We start from the raw sequence: 18771 nt of genomic DNA, 5'->3' as shown, positions 1-18771 counted from the left end.
TTTTAAATGTTATGACTTTTTTTTTGTCAAAAAATAATTATTTCAGCTCATACAAGCTTATTCAAAATAGAATAAAACTAATTTTTAATATTTCAAAAATTTATAAGTAAGAGATTTAAAAAATAATTCTATTTACCAAACCGGTTTGAATAATTATAACTATTTGAACAATTATTTATTTCAAATCATTATTACTTTATATTTTGTCACAAAATAATTATTTTTGTTAATATAAGTTTGTTTGAAAGAAAATAAAACTAATTTATTAATATTAAGAAAATTAATTAGTAAGAGATTTAAAAAGTAAATATGCTTATCAAACTATTTCAAATAGTTTTAACTATTTGAATAATTATCTATTTCAATTCATTATAACATTTTATTTTGTTATCAAAAATTGGTTCTATTCATACTATTTATTCAAAATAAAATAACACTAATTTAATAATATTTTGAAACTTAATAACCAAGAAAATTAAAAAATAGATCAAATTGTTGAACTAGTTTAAATAGTTAAGACTATATGAATGATTATCTATTTTAAATTGTTATATCCTTTTGTTTTGTTGTAAAACAATTATTTTATTCGTACAAGCTTATTCGAATTTAAATAATAATAATTCAACAATATTTCAAAAATTAATAAGTAAAAGATTTAAAAAATAAATTTGTTTATCAAATAAGTTCAAATAGTTAAGACTATTAGAATAATTATCTATTTCAAATCATTCTAACCTTTTGTTTAGTTATAAAACAATTGTTTCAACTCATACAAGCTTATTCAAAATAAATTAATACCAATTTATTAACATTCAAAAAATTAATAACAAAAAGAGATTTAAAAAAATAAATCTGTTTATCGAACAAGTTCAAATAATTATTACTATTTGAGCAATTGTCTACTTAAAATTGTTATAACCATTTGATTTGTCATAAAACAATTGTTTCAATTAGTACAAGCTTAGACAGAATAAAATAATACCAATTTAGTAATATTTCTAAAATTAATAAGTAAGAAATTTAAAAAATAAATCAGTTTACAGAATCAATTAAAATAATTATGGCTATTTGAACGATTATCTATTTGAAATTATTATGAGCTTTTGTTTAATCATTAAACAATTGTTTTTTTATCATACAAGCTTATACAAAATAAAATAATACTAATTTATTAATATTTGAAAAATTAATAAAAGATTTAAAAAATAAATTTGTTTACCAAACCAATTTAAATAGTTATGACTACTTGAACAATTTTCAATCTCAAATCATTAAGATCTTTGTGTTGTCATTAAACAATTGTTTTTGATCATAGAAGCTTATTCAGTTAATAATAATTCTAATTTAATAATATTCCAAAAATTAATAAGAGATTTAAAAAGTAAATGTGCTTGCAGAACTAATTCAAATATCTAAAACCATTAGAATAATTATCTATTTCAAATCGTTCTGATATTTTGTTTAGTCATAAAATATTTATTTCATATATTACAAGCTTATTCAAAATAAAATAATCCAAAGTTATTAACAATTGGAAAATTAATAAGCAAAAGATTTGAAAAAATAAATATGTTTATTGAACAAGTTTAAATAGTTTTGATTATTTGAACAATTATTTATTTAAATTTGTTATGACCTTTTGTTTTGACATAAAACAATTGGTTTTTTTCATAAAAGCATATCCAAAATAAAATAATACTAATTTCTTAATATTTAAAAAATTAATAAGCAAGAGTTTACAAAAACAAAATTGTTCATATAAGTTTGTTTAGAATAAAATAATACAAATTTATTGATATTTCAAAAATTAATAAGAGATTTAAAGAAATAAATCTTTTTATCAAACCAGTTCAAATAATTATGACTATTTGAGCAATTAATTATTTCAAATCATTCTAAATTTTTGTTTTGTTATAAAACAATAGTTTTATTCATACAAGCTTATTTGGATTAAAATAATACTAATTTATTATTATTTCGACAATTAATAAGTAAAAAATTTAAAAAATAAATATGCTTATCGAACTAGATCAAATTGTCATGACTATTTGAATAATTATCTATTTCAAATTATTATGACTTTTGTTTTCTTATAAAAAAATTATTTTAGTTTATATAAGCTTATTTGAAATAAAATAATACTAAGTGGTTAATATTTTGAAAATTAATAATTAAGAGATTTAAAAAATGAAATTGTTTACCAAACAAGTTTAAATAATTATGACTATTTGAATAATTATCTATATGAAATTGCTATAACCTTCTATTTTATCATAAAAAGATTTCATCTATTCATACAAGCTTATTTTAGATAAAATAATACAAATTTATTAATATTAAGACAATTAATAAGTAAAAGATTTAAAAAATAAATCTATTCACCAAACAAGTTCAAATCGTTATGACTATTTGAACAACAAATTATTATGACTTTTTGTTTTGTCATAAAATAATTGTTCTTGTTCATACAAGCTTAGTCAAATTAAAATAATATTAATTTATTAATATTTTGACAATTAATAAGTAAAATATTTAAAAATAAATGTTTATCGAACAATTTCAAATAGTCATGACTATTTGAATAATTATCCATTTCAAATCATTATGACCTTTGGTTTTGTAATAAAACAATTGTTTCAATTAACATAAGCTTATTTGACGTAAAATAATACTAATTTATTAATATTCCAAAAATTAATGAGTAAGAGAACTAGAAAAATGAATCTATGTACCAAACAACTTCAAAGAGTTATGACTATCTAGACAAATATCTATTTCAAAATATTATGACCTTTTGTTTTGTCAAAAAATAATTGGTTCTGTTCATCCAAGCTAATTTCAAATAAAATAATATAAATTAATTAATATTCCAAAAGTTAATAAGCAAAACTTTCATAAATAAATTTGTTTTCTGAACACATTCAAATAATTATGACTATTTGAAGAATTATCTATTTCAAATCGTTATGACCATTTATTTTGTCATAAAGCAATTGTTTCTGTTCATACAAGCTTATTCAGAATAAAACAATACTAATTTATTAAAATTCCCAAAAATTAATAAGTAAAAGATTTAAAAAATAATTTGTTTTACAAAGTGAGTTCAAATAGTTATGACTATTTGAATAATTATTTATTTCAAATCGTTATGATATTTTGTTTTGTCATAAAACAATTGTTTCTATTCATAAAAGTTTATTTGGAATAAAATAATAATATTTATTAATATTCTAAAAATTAGTAAGTTAGAGATTTAAAAAATAAATATATTTATCGAATAAGTTCAAATAGTCATGTCTATTTGAACTACCATCTATTTCGAACCGTTATGATATTTTGTTTTGTAATAAAATAATACCAATTATTCAAAATAATTGGTATTCAGACAAAATTATTCAAAATAAAATAATACCAATTTGTTACTATTTCAAAAATTAATAAGAATTAAAAAAATAAATGTGTTTGCCAAACCAGTTCAAATAGTTAAGCCTATGAGAACAATTATCTATTTCAAATTGTTTCAACCTTTTGTTTAGTCAAAAAATAATTGTTTCAGTTCATACATGCTTATTTGAAATAAAATAATACTAATTTATTACCATTCAAAAAATTAATAAGCAAGAAATTAAAAAAATAAAATGTGTTTACATAATAAGTTCAAATAGTTATAACTATTTGAATAATTATCTATTTAAAATTGTTATGACTTTTTATTTTTATCATAAAACAATTGTTTTAGTACATAAAGGCATATCCAAAATAAAATAATATTACTTATTAATATTTCAAAAATTGATAAGTTAGAGATTTAAAAAATAAATTAGTTTATCGAATCAGTTCAAATTGCAACGACTATTTGAATAATTGTAAACTTCAAATTGTTATAACCTTTTGTTTTTTCATAAAACAATTATTTTTGTTCATACAAGCTTATTTGAAATAAAATAATGCTAATCTAATAATATTCCAAAAATTAATGACTAAGAGAATTAAAAAATAAATTTGTTTGCCAAACCAGTTTAAATATTTAAGACTATATGAACAATTATTTACTTCAAATCATTATGATCTTTTGTTTTGTCATAAAATAAGTTTTTTTAATTCATAATAGCTTATTTGGAATAAAATAAAATGAATTTATTAATATTTCAAAAATTAATAAGTAAGAGATTTAAAAGAAAATTCTATTTACCTAACCAGTTCAAATAATTATGATTATTTGAACAATTATCTATTTCAAATCATTTTGACCTTTTGCTTTGTCATAAAACAAATGTTTTTGTTCATATAAGTTTGTTCGAAATAAAGTAATACTAATATATTAATATTTCAAATATTAATAAGGGATTTAAAAAATAAATCTATTTTTCAATCTAGTTCAAATAGTTATGACTATTTGAGCAATTATTTATTTCAAATTGTTATGACCTTTTGTTTTGTTGTAAAACAATTGTTTCTGTTCATACATGCTTATTCGATTAAAATAATACTAATTTATTAATATTTCAATAGTTGATAGGTAAAAAATTTTAAAAATAAATATGTTTACGAACTAGATAAACTAATCATGATTTTTTGAATAATTATCTATTTCAAATCGTTATGGCCTTTTGTTTTGTCATAAAAGAAATGTTTCAGTTCATATAAGCTTATTCAAAATAAAATAATGTTAATTTATTTGTAATTCAAAAATTAATAATAAAGAAATTTAAAAAATAAATTTGTTTACTGAATAAATTTAAAAAATTATGATTGTTTGAATAATAATCTATTTGGAATTGCTATAACCTATGTTTTGTCATAAAAATTTTTTTCTATTAATACAATCTTATTTCAAATAATTTAAATCAAATTTATCAATATTAAGGCAATTATTAAGTAAAAGATTTGAAAAATAAATTTGTTTACTGAATAAGTTCAAATCATTATGACTATTTGTGCAATTATTTATTTCAACTTGTTATGGCTTTTTATTTTGTCATAAAACAATTGTTTTGTTCATACAAGTTTATTTAGATTAAAATAATATTAATTTATTAATATTTTGACAATTAATAAATAAAAGATATAAAAAAAATAAATATGTTTACCAAACAAGTTCAAATAGTAATGACTATTTGAATAATTATCTATTTCAAATCATTATGACCTTTTCTTTTATAATAAAATAATTGTTTCATTTCATATAAGTTTATTTGAAGTAAAATAATACTAATTTATTAATATTCCAAAAATTAATGAGTAAGAGAACTAAAAAAAGAATATGTTTATCAAATAAGTTCTAATAGTTATGACTACCTGAATAATTATTTATTTCAAAACATTATGACCTTTCGTTTTGCCACAAAACAATTGGTTTTGTTCATGCAAGCTTGTTTTGAATAAAATAATTTAAATTTATTAATATTCCAGAAATTAATAAGAAAAAAATATGTCTTCTGAACATGTTTAAATAATTATGACTATTTAAACAATTATCTATTTCAAATCATATGATCTTTTGTTTTGTCATAAACTAATTATTTTTGTTCATAAAAGCTTATTCGGAATAAAATTAATACTAATTTATTAAAATTCAAAAAATTAATAAGTAAAAGATTTAAAAAATAAATCTATTTAGCAAGCAAGTTCAAATAGTTTTAACTATTTGAACAATTATTTATTTCAAATCGTTATGATCTTTTCTTTTGTCATAAAACAATTGTTTCTCTTCATACAAGTTTATTCGAAATAAAATAATACTAATTTATTAATATTCTAAAAATTAATAAGTTGGAGATTTAAAAAATAAATATGTTTGCTGAACAATTTCCAGCAGTCATGTCCATTTGAACTATTATCTATTTCAAATCATTATGACATTTTGTTTTATTGTAAAATGATTGTTTTTAGTCATACAAAATTATTCAAAATAAAATAATACTAATTTATTAATATTTCAAAAATTAGTAGAGATTTTAAAACTTAATCTATTTACCAAACTAGTTTAAATAGTTATGACTATTTCAACAATTATCTATCTCAAATAGTATGATCATGTTTTGTCATAAAAAAAATTGTTTCTATTCATACAAGCTTAATCAAAGTAAAATAATGCTAAACTAATAATATTCTAAAAATTATTAAGTAAGAAATTTAAAAAATAAATGTGTTTGCTGAATCAGTTATAATAGTTAAGACTATTAGAATAATTATCTATTTCAAATCATTCTGACTTTTTATTTTGTCATAAAAATTGTTTTTCAGTTCATACAAGCTAATTTGAAATAAAATAATATAATTTTATTAACATTTAGAAAATTAATAAGCAAGAAATTTTTAAAAAATAAATCTATTTACCAAACAAATTCAAATAATTATGACTATTTGAGCAATTATCTATTTAAAATCATTACTACCTTTTTTTTTATTATAAAACAATTGTTTCAGTTCATAAAACTTATTCAAAATAAAATAATATTACTTTATTAATATTTCAAAAATTGAAAAGTTGAAGATTTAAAAAATTAATTAGTTTATCGAACAATTTAAATAATTATGGCTATTTGAACAATTATCTATTTCAAATCATTATGAACTTTTGTTTTGTTATAAAACAATTATTTTTCATCATACAAGCTTATTTGGAATAAAATAATACTAATTTATTAATATTTCAAAAATTAAAAAGTAGGAGAATTAAAAAATAAATATACTTATCATACTAGTTTAAATAGTTATTACTATTTAAATAATTATATATTTCAAATCGTTATAACCCTTTTTTTGTCGTAAAATAATTATTTATGTTCATACAAGCTTATTCAGAATAAAATAATATTAATCTAATAATATTATGAAAATTAATAACTAAGAGATTTAAAGAATAAATTTGTTTGCTAAACCAATTCAAATATTTAAGGCTATATGATTAATTATCTATTTTAAATCGTTATGACCTTTTCTTTTGTCATAAAATAAATGTTTTTGTTCATATAAGTTTGTTTTGAATAAAATAATATTAATTTATTAATATTTTGAAAATTAATAAGAGATTTTAAAAAATAAATTTGTTTACCAAACCAATTCAAGTAGTTATAACAATTTGAACAATTATTTATTTCAAATCATTATGACCATTTGTTTTGTCATAAAACAATTGTTCCTATTGATATAGTCTTATTCAGAATAAAGTAATGCTAATTTATTGATATTCTAAAAATTAATAAGTACAGATTTAAAAAATGAATATGTTAGCCTGACCAGTATAAATAGTTATAATTATTTGAACAATTATCTATTTCAAAGCATTATAACCTTTTGTTTTGTTACAAAACAATTGTTTCTATGCATATAAGCTGACTAGGAATAACATAATTCTAATTTATTAATATTCTAAAAATTAATAAGTAAGATATTTAAAAACTAAATCTATTTGTCGAACAAGTTAAAACAATTATGACTATTTGAACAATTATCTATTTTAAATCACTATAAGATTTTGTTTTGTTATAAAAAAATTTTTATATTCATACAAGCTTATTTCAATTAAAGTAATACAAATTTATTAATATTCAGACAACTAATAAGTAAAATTTTTAAAAATAAATTTGTTTACCGAATAAGTTCAAATAGTTTGACTATTTGAATAATTATTTATTTCAAATTGTTATGACTTTTTGTTTTGTCATAAAACAATTTTTTTTTATTCATACAAGTTTATTCGGATTAAAATAATATTAATTTATTAATATTTCAACAATTATTAAGTAAAAGATTTAAAAATAAATATATTTTCTGAACAAGTTCAGATAGTCGTAACTACTTGAATAATTATCTATTTCAAATCGTTATGACCTTTTTTTTTGTCATAAAACAATTGTATCAATTCATATAAGCTTAATCAAAATAAAATAATACTAATTTATTAATATTACAAAACTTAATGAGTAAGAGATTGAAAATATGAGTCTATTTATCGAACAAGTTCAAATAGCTATAACGATTTGAACAATTATCTATTTCAAATCGTTATGACCTTTTGTTTTGTCATAAAATAATTGTTTCATAAAATAATTGTTTCTACTCATACAAGTTTATTCAAATAAAGTAATATAAATTTATTAATATTTCAAAAATTAATAAGTAAAAATTTTAAAAATAAATATGTTTTCTGAACACGATCAAATAGTTATAACTATTTAAATAATTATCTATTTTAAATAGTTGTGACCTTTTGATTTGTCACAAACCAATTGTTTCTATTCATACAAACATATTCGAAATAAAATAATACTAATTTATTAATATTCCAAAAACTAATGAGTAAAAAATATAAAAAGTAAATATGTTTACTGAGCAAGTTTAAATAACAATTATTTTATTTCATATAGTTATGATGTTTTGTTTTCTTATAAAAAAGTTGTTTCTATTCATACAAGTTTATTTGGAATAAAATAATACTAATATATTAATATTCTAAAAATTAATAGGTAGTAGATTTAAAAAATAAATCTATTTACTAAACAAATTCAAATACTCATGTCCATTTGAACAACTATCTATTTCCTATCATTATGACTTTTTGTTTTGTCATAAAATAATAGTTTCTATTCATGCAAAATTATTCAGAATAAAATAATACTGATTTATTAATATTTTGAAAATTAATAGGAGTTTTGAAAGCTAAATCTATTTACCAAAACAATTCAAATAGTTATGACTATTTAAACAATTATCTATCTCAAATATTATGATCTTTTTTTTGTCATAAAATAATTATTTCTTTTCATACAAGCTTATTCAAATCAAAATACTAATTTAATAATATTTCAAAAATTAGTAAGTAAGAGATTTTAAAAAATTGTTTGCCAAACCAATTCATGTCGTTAAGACTATTGAACAATTATCTATTTCAAATCATTCTGACCTTTGTTTAGTAAAAAAAAAAAAAACAACTATTTTAGTTCAACGAACTTATTCAAAATAAAATAATACTAATTTATTAACATTCAAAAAATTAATGCGCAAGAGATTTAAAAAAATAAATCTGTTTACAGGACAAGTTCAAATAGATTTGACTATTAGAACAACTTTGTATTTAAAGTCGTTATGACATTTTGTTTTATCCTAAAACAATTGTTTTAGTTCATAAAAATTTATCTGAAAAAAATAATACTAATTTAGTAATTTTCAAAAATTAATAACCAAGAGATTTAAAAACTAAAACTGTTTTCCAAACCAATTCAACTAGTTATAATTGTTTGAATAAATATCAATCTCAAATCATTATGATCTTTGTTTTCTCATAAAACAATTGTTTCTGATCATATAAGCTTATTCGGATAAAAATAAAACTAATTTAATAATATTATGAAAATTAATAAGAGATTTATAAAATAAATTTGTTTATCGAACCGGTTCAAATAGTTAACTATTAGAATAATGATCTATTTCAAATCGTTTTGACCTTTTGTTTAGTCATATAATAATTGTTTCAGTTTATACAAGCTTATTCAAAATAAAATGATACTAATTTATTAACATTCAAAAAATTAATAAGCATTAGATTTGAAAAAATAAATTTGTTTACTGAACAAGTTTAAATAGTTATGACTATTTGAACAATTATCTACTTAAAATCATTATAACCATTTGCTTTGTCATCAAACAATTGTTGTAGTTCATAAAAGCTTATCCAAAATAAAATAATAATACTTTATTACTATTTTGAAAATTAATAAGTAAGATATTTAAAAAATAAATCAGTTTATTGAATCAGTTCAAATAATTATGGCTTTTAAACAACTATCTATTTCAATTCATTATTACTTTTGTTTTGTCATAAAACAATTGTTTTTCAACATGCATGCTTTTTCAAAATAAAGTAATACTAATTTATAAATATTTCAAGAATTAATCAGTAAGAGATTTAAAAAGTAAATTGCTTACCAAACCATTTCAAATATTTTTTACTATTTGAATAATTATCTATATCAAATCATTAGAACCTTTTATTTTGTCATCAAACAATTGGTTCTGTTCATACTATTTTATTAAAAATAAAATAATACCAATTTAATAATATTCCAAAACTTAATAGCCAAGAAAATTAAAAAATAAATCTAACGTCGAACCAATTCAAATAGTTAAGACTATATGAATGTTTATCTATTTTAAATCGTTATGACCTTTTCTTTTGTCATAAAACAATTGTTTTGTTCGTACGAGTTTATTCGGATTAAAATAATACTAATTTAATAATATTTCAAAAAGTAATAAGAAATTTAAAAAATAAATTTATTTACCAAATCAATTTAAATGGTTAAGACTATTAGAATAATTATCTATATCAAATCATTATGATATTTTGTTTAGTCATAAAACAATTTTTTTAGTTCATATAAGCTTATTTAGAATAAATTAATACTAATTTATTAACATTCTAAAAATTAGAAGAAAGAGATTTAAAAAAGTAAATTTGTTTACTAAACAAGTTTAAATAGTTATTCGAATAGTTATCTATTTAAAATCGTTTTAACCTTTTGATTTGTCATAAAACAATTGTTTCAGTTAATAAAAGCTTAGATAGAATAAAATAATACTAATTTATTAATATTTTCTAAATTAATAAGAAATTTAAAAAATAGATCTATTTATCGAATCAGTTAAAATAATTATGGCCATTTGAATAATTATCTATTTCAAATCATTATGACATTTTGTTTTATCGTAAAACAATTCTTTTTTTTGATACAAGTTTATTCAAAATAAAATAATACTAATTGGTTAATATTTCAAAAATTAATACGTAATAGATTTAAACAATCTATTTACCAAACTAGTTCAAATAGTTATGACTAATTGAACAAATATCAATCTCAAATCATTAAAATCTTTGTTTTGGCTTAAAACAATTGTTTGTCATATAAGCTTATTTGGTTAAAAATAATACTAATTTAATAATATTCCAAAATTAATAAGTAAGATATCTAAAAAATAAATGTGTTTATTGAATTAGTTCAAATATTTAAAACTATTAGAATAATTATATATTTTAAATCGTTCTAACCTTTCATTTAGGCATAAAATATTTGTTTCATAGTTTACAAGCTTATTCTAAATAAAATAATCCAAATTTATTAACATTTGGAAAATTAATAGGAAAAATATTTAAAAAAATAAATTTGTTTATCAAATAAGTTCAAATAGTTATGACTATATGAACAATTATTTATTTAAAATCATTATGACCTTTTTTTTTGACATAAACAATTGTTTTAGTTCATAAAAACTTATCCAAAAAAATATTATTTTCTTAATATTTCAATAATTAATAAGCAAGAGTTTAAAAAAATAAATTTGTTTACCGAATAAAGTTAGATAGTTATGACTGTTTGAACAATTGTCTATTTAAAATTGTTATGACCTTTTGTTTTGTCATAAAACAATTATTTCAGTTCATACAAGCTTATTCGAAATAAAATAATACTAATTTATTAATATTTCAAAAATTAATAAGTAAGTGATTTAAAAATGAATCTGTTTATGGAACCGATTCAAATAATTATAGTCATTTTAACAATTATCTATTTCAAATTGTTATTACCTTTTGTTTGGTCATATAACAATTGTTTTTGATCATATAAGCTTATTCAAAATAAAATAATACTAATTTATTAATCTTTTAAAAATTAATAAGTAAGAGATTTAAAAATAAATCTGTTTACAAAACCAGTTCAAATAGTAATGACTATTTGAACAATTGTATACTTCAAATCATTATAACCATTTGTTCTGTCATAAAACAATTATTTCTGTTCATACAAGCTTATTCGAAATAAAATAATACTAATCTAATAATATTTCAAAAATTAATAATTAAGAGATTTAAAAAATAATTTTTTTTGTCAAACCAGTTCAAATAGTTAAGACTATATGAACAATTATTTATTTCAAATCATTATGCTCTTTTGTTTTATCATAAAACAATTTTTTTAATTCATATTAGCTTATTCATAATAAAATAAAATGAATTTATTAATATTTCAAAAATTAATAAGTAAGAGATTAAAAAATAATTCTGTTTACCTAACTAATTCATATAATTATGACTAATTGAACAATTATCTATTTCAAATCATTATAGCCTTTTGATTTATCATAAAACAAATGTTTTTGTTCATATAAGTTTATTCGGAATGAAATAATACTAACCTATTAATATTTTGAAAATTAATAAGAGATTTAAAAAATAAATCTATTTAACAAATTATTTCAACTAGTTATGACTATTTAAGCAATTATTTATTTCAAATCTTATGACTCTTTGTTCTGTTATAAAATAATAGTTTTTGTTCACACAAGCTTATTCGAATTAAAATATTATTAATTTATTAATATTTTGACAATTAATAAGTAAAAAATTAGAAAAATAAATATGTTTATCGAATTAGATTAAATAGTCATGACTATTTGAATAATTATCCATTTCAAATAATTATAACCTTTTGTTTTGTCATAAAAAAATTATTTCAATTCATATAAGCTTATTCAAAATAAAATAATACTATGCTATTAATATTACAAAAATTAATAATTAAGAGATTTAAAAAATGAATCTGTTACCAAACAAGTTTAAATAATTATAACTATTTGAACAATTATCTATTTGAAATCGCTATAACATTTTGTTTTGTCATAAAATGATTTATAATACAAATTTATTAATATCAAGACAATTACTAAGTGAAAGATTTAAAGAATAAATTTGTTACCAAACAAGTTCAACTCGTTATGACTATTTGAATAATTTTTTATTTTAAATTGTTATGACCTTTTTGTTTTGTCATAAAACAATTGTTTTTGTTCATTCAAGCTTATTTGGATTAAAATTATATTAATTTGTTAATATTTTGACAATTAATAAGTAAAAGATTTAAAAAATAAATATGTTTACTGAATAATTTATTAATATTCCAAAATTAATGAGTAAAAGAATTAAAAAAATGAATTTGTTTACTAAACAAGTTCAAAAAGTTATGACTATCTGAACAATTATATATTCCAAGACATTATTACCTTTTGTTTTGTCATAAAACAATCAGTTCTGTTCATGCGCAAGATTAATTCGAATAAAATATTATAAATTTATTAATATTTCAAAAATTAATAAGTAAAAATTTAAACAATAAATATGTTTTCTAAACATGTTCAAATATTTATGACTATTTGAACAATTATCTATTTCAAACGGTTATGACCATTTGTTTTATCATAAACTAATTGTTTCTGTTAAAACAAGCTTATTCGAAATAAAATAATACTAATTTATTAATATTCCAAAATTAATAAGTAAATAATTTAAAATATATATATGTTTATAGAGCGAGTTCAAATAGTTATGACTATTTGAACAACTATTTATTTCAAATCATTGTGATCTTTTGTTTTGTCATAAAACAATTGTTTCTATTTATACAAATTTATTTTAAATAAAATAATACTAATTTATTAGTATTCTAAAAATTAATAAGTTGAAGATTTAAAAAATTAATCTGTTTACCGCACAAGTTCAACTAGTCATGTCTATTTGAACTATTTTATATTTCAAATCATTATGACATTCTATTTTGTCTTAAAATAATTGTTTCTATTCATACAAAATTATTTAGAATAAAATAATACTAATTTATTACTATTTTTAAAATTATTAAGAGATTTAAAAATAAATCTCTTTACTGAACCAGTTTAAATAGTTATGACTATTTGAATAATTATCTATCTCAAATCGTTATGATATTTGTTTTATCCTAAAACATTTGTTTCTATTCATACAACCTTATTCGGAGTAAAATATTGCTAAATTAATAACATTCTAAAAATTAATAAGTAAGGATTTAAAAAACAAATGTGTTTGCCGAACCAGTTTAAATAGTTAATACTATTAGAACAATTATCAATTTCAAATCATTTTGACCATTTGTTTAGTCATAAAATAATTGTTTCAATTTATAATGCTTATTCGAAATAAATTTGTTTATCGAACAAGTTCAAATAGTTATGACTATTTGAACAATCATCTATTTAAAATCATTATAACCTTTTATTTTATCATAAAACAATTGTTTCAATTCATAAAAGCTTGAACAATTATCTATTTCAAATTGTTATGAACTTTTGTTTTCTATAAAATGATTGTTTTTTATCATATAAGCCTATTCAGAATAAAATAATACTAATTTATTAATATTTCAAAAATTAATACATAGGAGATTGAAAAAATAAATCTATTTACCAAAGCAGTTTAAATAGTTATGAATATTTAAACAATTATATATTTTAAATTGTTATAACCTTTTGTTCATTCATAAAACAATTATTTTTGTTCATACCAGCTTATTCAAAATAAAATAATACTAATGTAATAATATTCTAAAAATTAAGAACTAAGAAAAATAAATTTGTTTGCTAAACCAATTCAAATAGTTAAGGCTATATGAACAATTCTTTATTTCAAATCGCTATGACCTTTTTTTTTTTAATTAAACAACTTTTTTAGTACATACTAACTTATTCAAAATAAAATAAAACAAATTTATTAATATTTCAAAAATTAATTAGTAAAAGGTTTAAAAAATAATTATATTTGCCAAACTAGTTTAAATAATTATGACTATTTGAATAATTATCTATTTCAAATCATTATGACCTATTGTTTTATCATACACAAATATTTTTATTCAAATAAGTTTGTTCGAAATAAAATAATATTAATTTATTACTATTTTGAAAATTAATAAGTAACAGAATTAAAAAATAAATTTGTTTACTAAACCAGTTTAATTAATTTAACTATTTGAACAATACTTATGTTAAATTGTTATGACCATTTGTTTTGTCATAAAAAAATTGTTTCTATTCATACAGTCATATTTTGACTAAAGTAATGCTAATTTATTAATACTCTAAAAATTAATAAGTAATGGATTTAAAAAATGAATCTGTTGGTCTAACCAGTGCAAATAGTTATGACTATTTGAACAATTATGTACTAAAAATCGTTATAACCTTTTGTTTTATTACAAAACAATTTTTTCTGTTCATATAAGCTTATTCGAAATAACATAAGTCTAACTTATTAATATTTTGAAACTTAATAAGCAAGAGATTAGAAAAATGAATCTATTAACTTAACAAGTTCAAATAGTTATGACTATTTCAACAATTATCTATTTCAAATTGCTATAACCTTTCGCTTTGTGATAAAATAAATTTTTTTCTATTCATACAAGCTTATTTCAAATAAAATAATATAAATTTATTAATATTCAAACAATTAATAAGTAAAAGATTTAAAAAATAAATCTATTTACCGAATAAGTTTAAATAGTTATGACTATTTGAACAATTATTTATTTTAAATTGTTATGATTTTTTGTTTTATCATAAAACAATTGTTTTTGTTCATACAAGCTTATTTGGATTAAAATAATATTAATTTATTAATATTTTTATGATTAATAAGTAAAAGATTTTAAAAATAAATATGTTTATTGAACAAGTTCAAATAGTCATAACTATTTAAATAATTATCTGTTTCAAATCATTATAATATTTTGTTTCATTATAAAACAATTGTATTAGTTCATATAGGCTTATTTGAAATAAAATAATAGTAATTTATTGATATTCTAAAAATTAATGAGTAAGAGATTTAAAAAATGAATATGTTTATCGAACAAGTTCAAATAGTTATGACTATTTTAAAGATTATCTATTTTAGATCATTTTGACTATTTGTTTTGTCATGAACAATTGTTTCTATTCATACAAGCTTATTTTGAACAAAATAATATAAATTTATTAATATTCCAAATATTAATAAGTAGAAATTTTAAAAAATAAATCTGTTTTTTGAACATGTTCAAATAATTTTGACTATTTAAACAATTACTATTTCAAATAGTTTTGACCTTTTGTTTTGTCACAAACCAATTATTTCTGTTCATACAAGCTTATTCGAAATAAAATAATACTAATTTATTAATATTCCAAAAATTAATAAGTAAAAGATTTAAAAAATAAATTTGTTTATTGAATAAGCTCAAATAGTTATGATTGTTTGAACAATTACTTATTTGGAATAGTTATCTTTTGTTTTTGTCATAAAATAATTGTTTCTATTCATAAAAATTTATTCGAAATAAAATAATACTAATTTATTAATATTCTAAAAATTAATAGGTAGGAGATTTAAAAAATAAGTTTGTTTACTAAACAAGTTTAAATAGTCATGTCCAATTTGAACAATTATCCATCTCAAATTGTTATGATCTTTATTTTGTCATAGAACAATTGTTTCTTTTCATATAAGCTTATTTTGATTAAGATAATACTAATTTAATAATAAAAAATAAATGTGCTTTGTTAAACTAGTTCAAATAGTTAAGGCTATTAGAACAACTATTTATTTCAAATCGTTTCGACCTTTTATTTAGTCATAAAACAATTATTTTAGTTCATATAAGCTTATTCAAAACAAAATAATACTAATTTATTAACATTTGAAAAATTAATAAGAGATTTGAAAAAATATATATGTTTATCGAACAAGCTCACATAGATATGACTATTTGACTAATTATCTATTTAATATCATTTATGGCCTTTTGGTTTATCATAAAACAATTATTTAGTTCATAAAAACTTATTCAAAATAAAATAATACTAGTTTATTAATATTTTAGAAATTATTAAGTAAGAGATTTAAAAAGTAAAACTATTTTTCGTACCAGTTCAAATAGTTATGATCATTAGAACAAATATCAATCTCAAATCGTTATGATCTTTGTTTTTTCATAAAAAAATTGTTTATGATCATACAAGCTTATTCAAATAAAAATATTACTAATTTAATAATATTTTAAAAATTAATAAGTAAGAGATTTAAAAAATAAATATATTTGTCGAATCAGTTTAAATGGTTAAGACTATTAGAATAATTTTCTATTTCAAATCATTCTAACCTTTTGTTTAGTCATAAAATAATTGTTTTAGTTCATACAAGCTAGGTCGGAATAAATTAAAACTAATTTATTAACATTTAAAAAATTAATAAGCAAGAGATTTAAAAAAAAATAAAATTGTTTATCGAACAAGTTCAAATAATTATGATTATTTGAACAATTATTTATTTAAAAACGTTATGAACTCTTGTTTTGTCATAAAATAATTGTTTTCGTTCATAAAAGCTTATCCAAAATAAAATATTACTTTTTCTTTAATATTTCAAAAATTAATAAGTAAGAGATTTAAAAAAATAAATTAGTTTATCAAATTAGTTCAAATAATTATGGCCATTTGAACAATTATCTATTTCAAATTGTTATTACCTTTTATTTTGTCATAAAATAATTGTTTTTCAACATACAAGCTTATTTGAAATAAAATAATACTAATTTATTAATATTTCAAGAATTAGTAAGAGATTTAAAAAATAATCTATTTGCTGAACTAGTTTAAATAATTATGACTATTTAAACAATTATCTATTTCAAATTGTTATAACTTTTTGTTCTATCATAAAATAATTATTTTTGTTCATACAAGTTTATTTAGAATAAAATAATACTAATTTAATAATATTTTGAAAATTCATAACTAAGAATTTTAAAAAATAAATCTGTTTGCCAAACCAGTTCAAACAGTTAAGACTATATAAACAATTATTTATTTCAAATCGTTATGATCTTTTGTGTTGTTGTAAAACAATTATTTTAGCTCATACAAGTTTATTTGAAATAAAATAAAATAATTTCTTAATATTTAAAAAATTTATAAGTAAGAGATTTAAAAAATAATTCTATTTACAGAACCAATTCAAATAATTATAACTATTTGAATAATTATTTATTTCAAATCATTATTACTTTTTGTTTTATCACAAAACAATTGTTTTTGTTCATATAAGTTTGTTCGAAATAAAATAATATTAATTATTCATAAAACAAGTTCATAAAACAAGTTCATACAAGCTTATTTCTAACAAGATAATACTAATTTATTACCATTCAAAAAATTAATAAGAAAGATATTTAAAAAAATAAATCTATTTGCCGAATAAGTTCAAATAGTTATCACTATTTGAATAATTATCTATTTAAAATCGTTATGACCTTTTGCTTTATCAAAAAATAATTGTTTCAATTAATACAAGCTTATATTGAATAAAATAATACTAATTTATTAATATTTCTAAAATTAATAAGTAAGCGATTTAAAAAATAAATTTGTTTATCAAATTGGTTAAAATAATTATGGCGATTTGAACAATTATCTATTTCAAATCATTATGACCTTTTGTTTTGTTATAAAACAATTATTTTTTATCATACAAGCTTATTCAAAATAAAATAATACTAATTTATTAATATTTCAAAAATTAATAAGTACGAGATTTAAAAAATAAATGTATTTATCGAACCAATTCAAATAGTTAAAACTATTAGAATAATTATCTATTTCAAATCGTTTTGACCTTTTTTTAGTCATAAAATATTTCTTTCATATCATACAAGTTTATTCAGAATAAAATAATCCTACTATTAATATTCAAAAAATTAATAAGCAAGAGATTTGAAAAAATAAATTTGTTTACCGAATAAGCTCAAATAGTTATGACTATTTGAACAATTACTTTGAAAAATTATTTTATGACAAAACAAAAGGTTATAGTGATTTGAAATAGAAAGAGTCATAACTATTTAAAATTGATTGATAAATAGATTTAGT

Source organism: Durio zibethinus, chromosome 13 (genome assembly GCF_047325235.1).
Source record: "Durio zibethinus cultivar Kanyao isolate XHJ-2024 chromosome 13, ASM4732523v1, whole genome shotgun sequence".
NCBI classification, from domain to species: Eukaryota; Viridiplantae; Streptophyta; class Magnoliopsida; order Malvales; family Malvaceae; genus Durio; species Durio zibethinus.
This window is presented reverse-complemented; position numbering follows the sequence as displayed.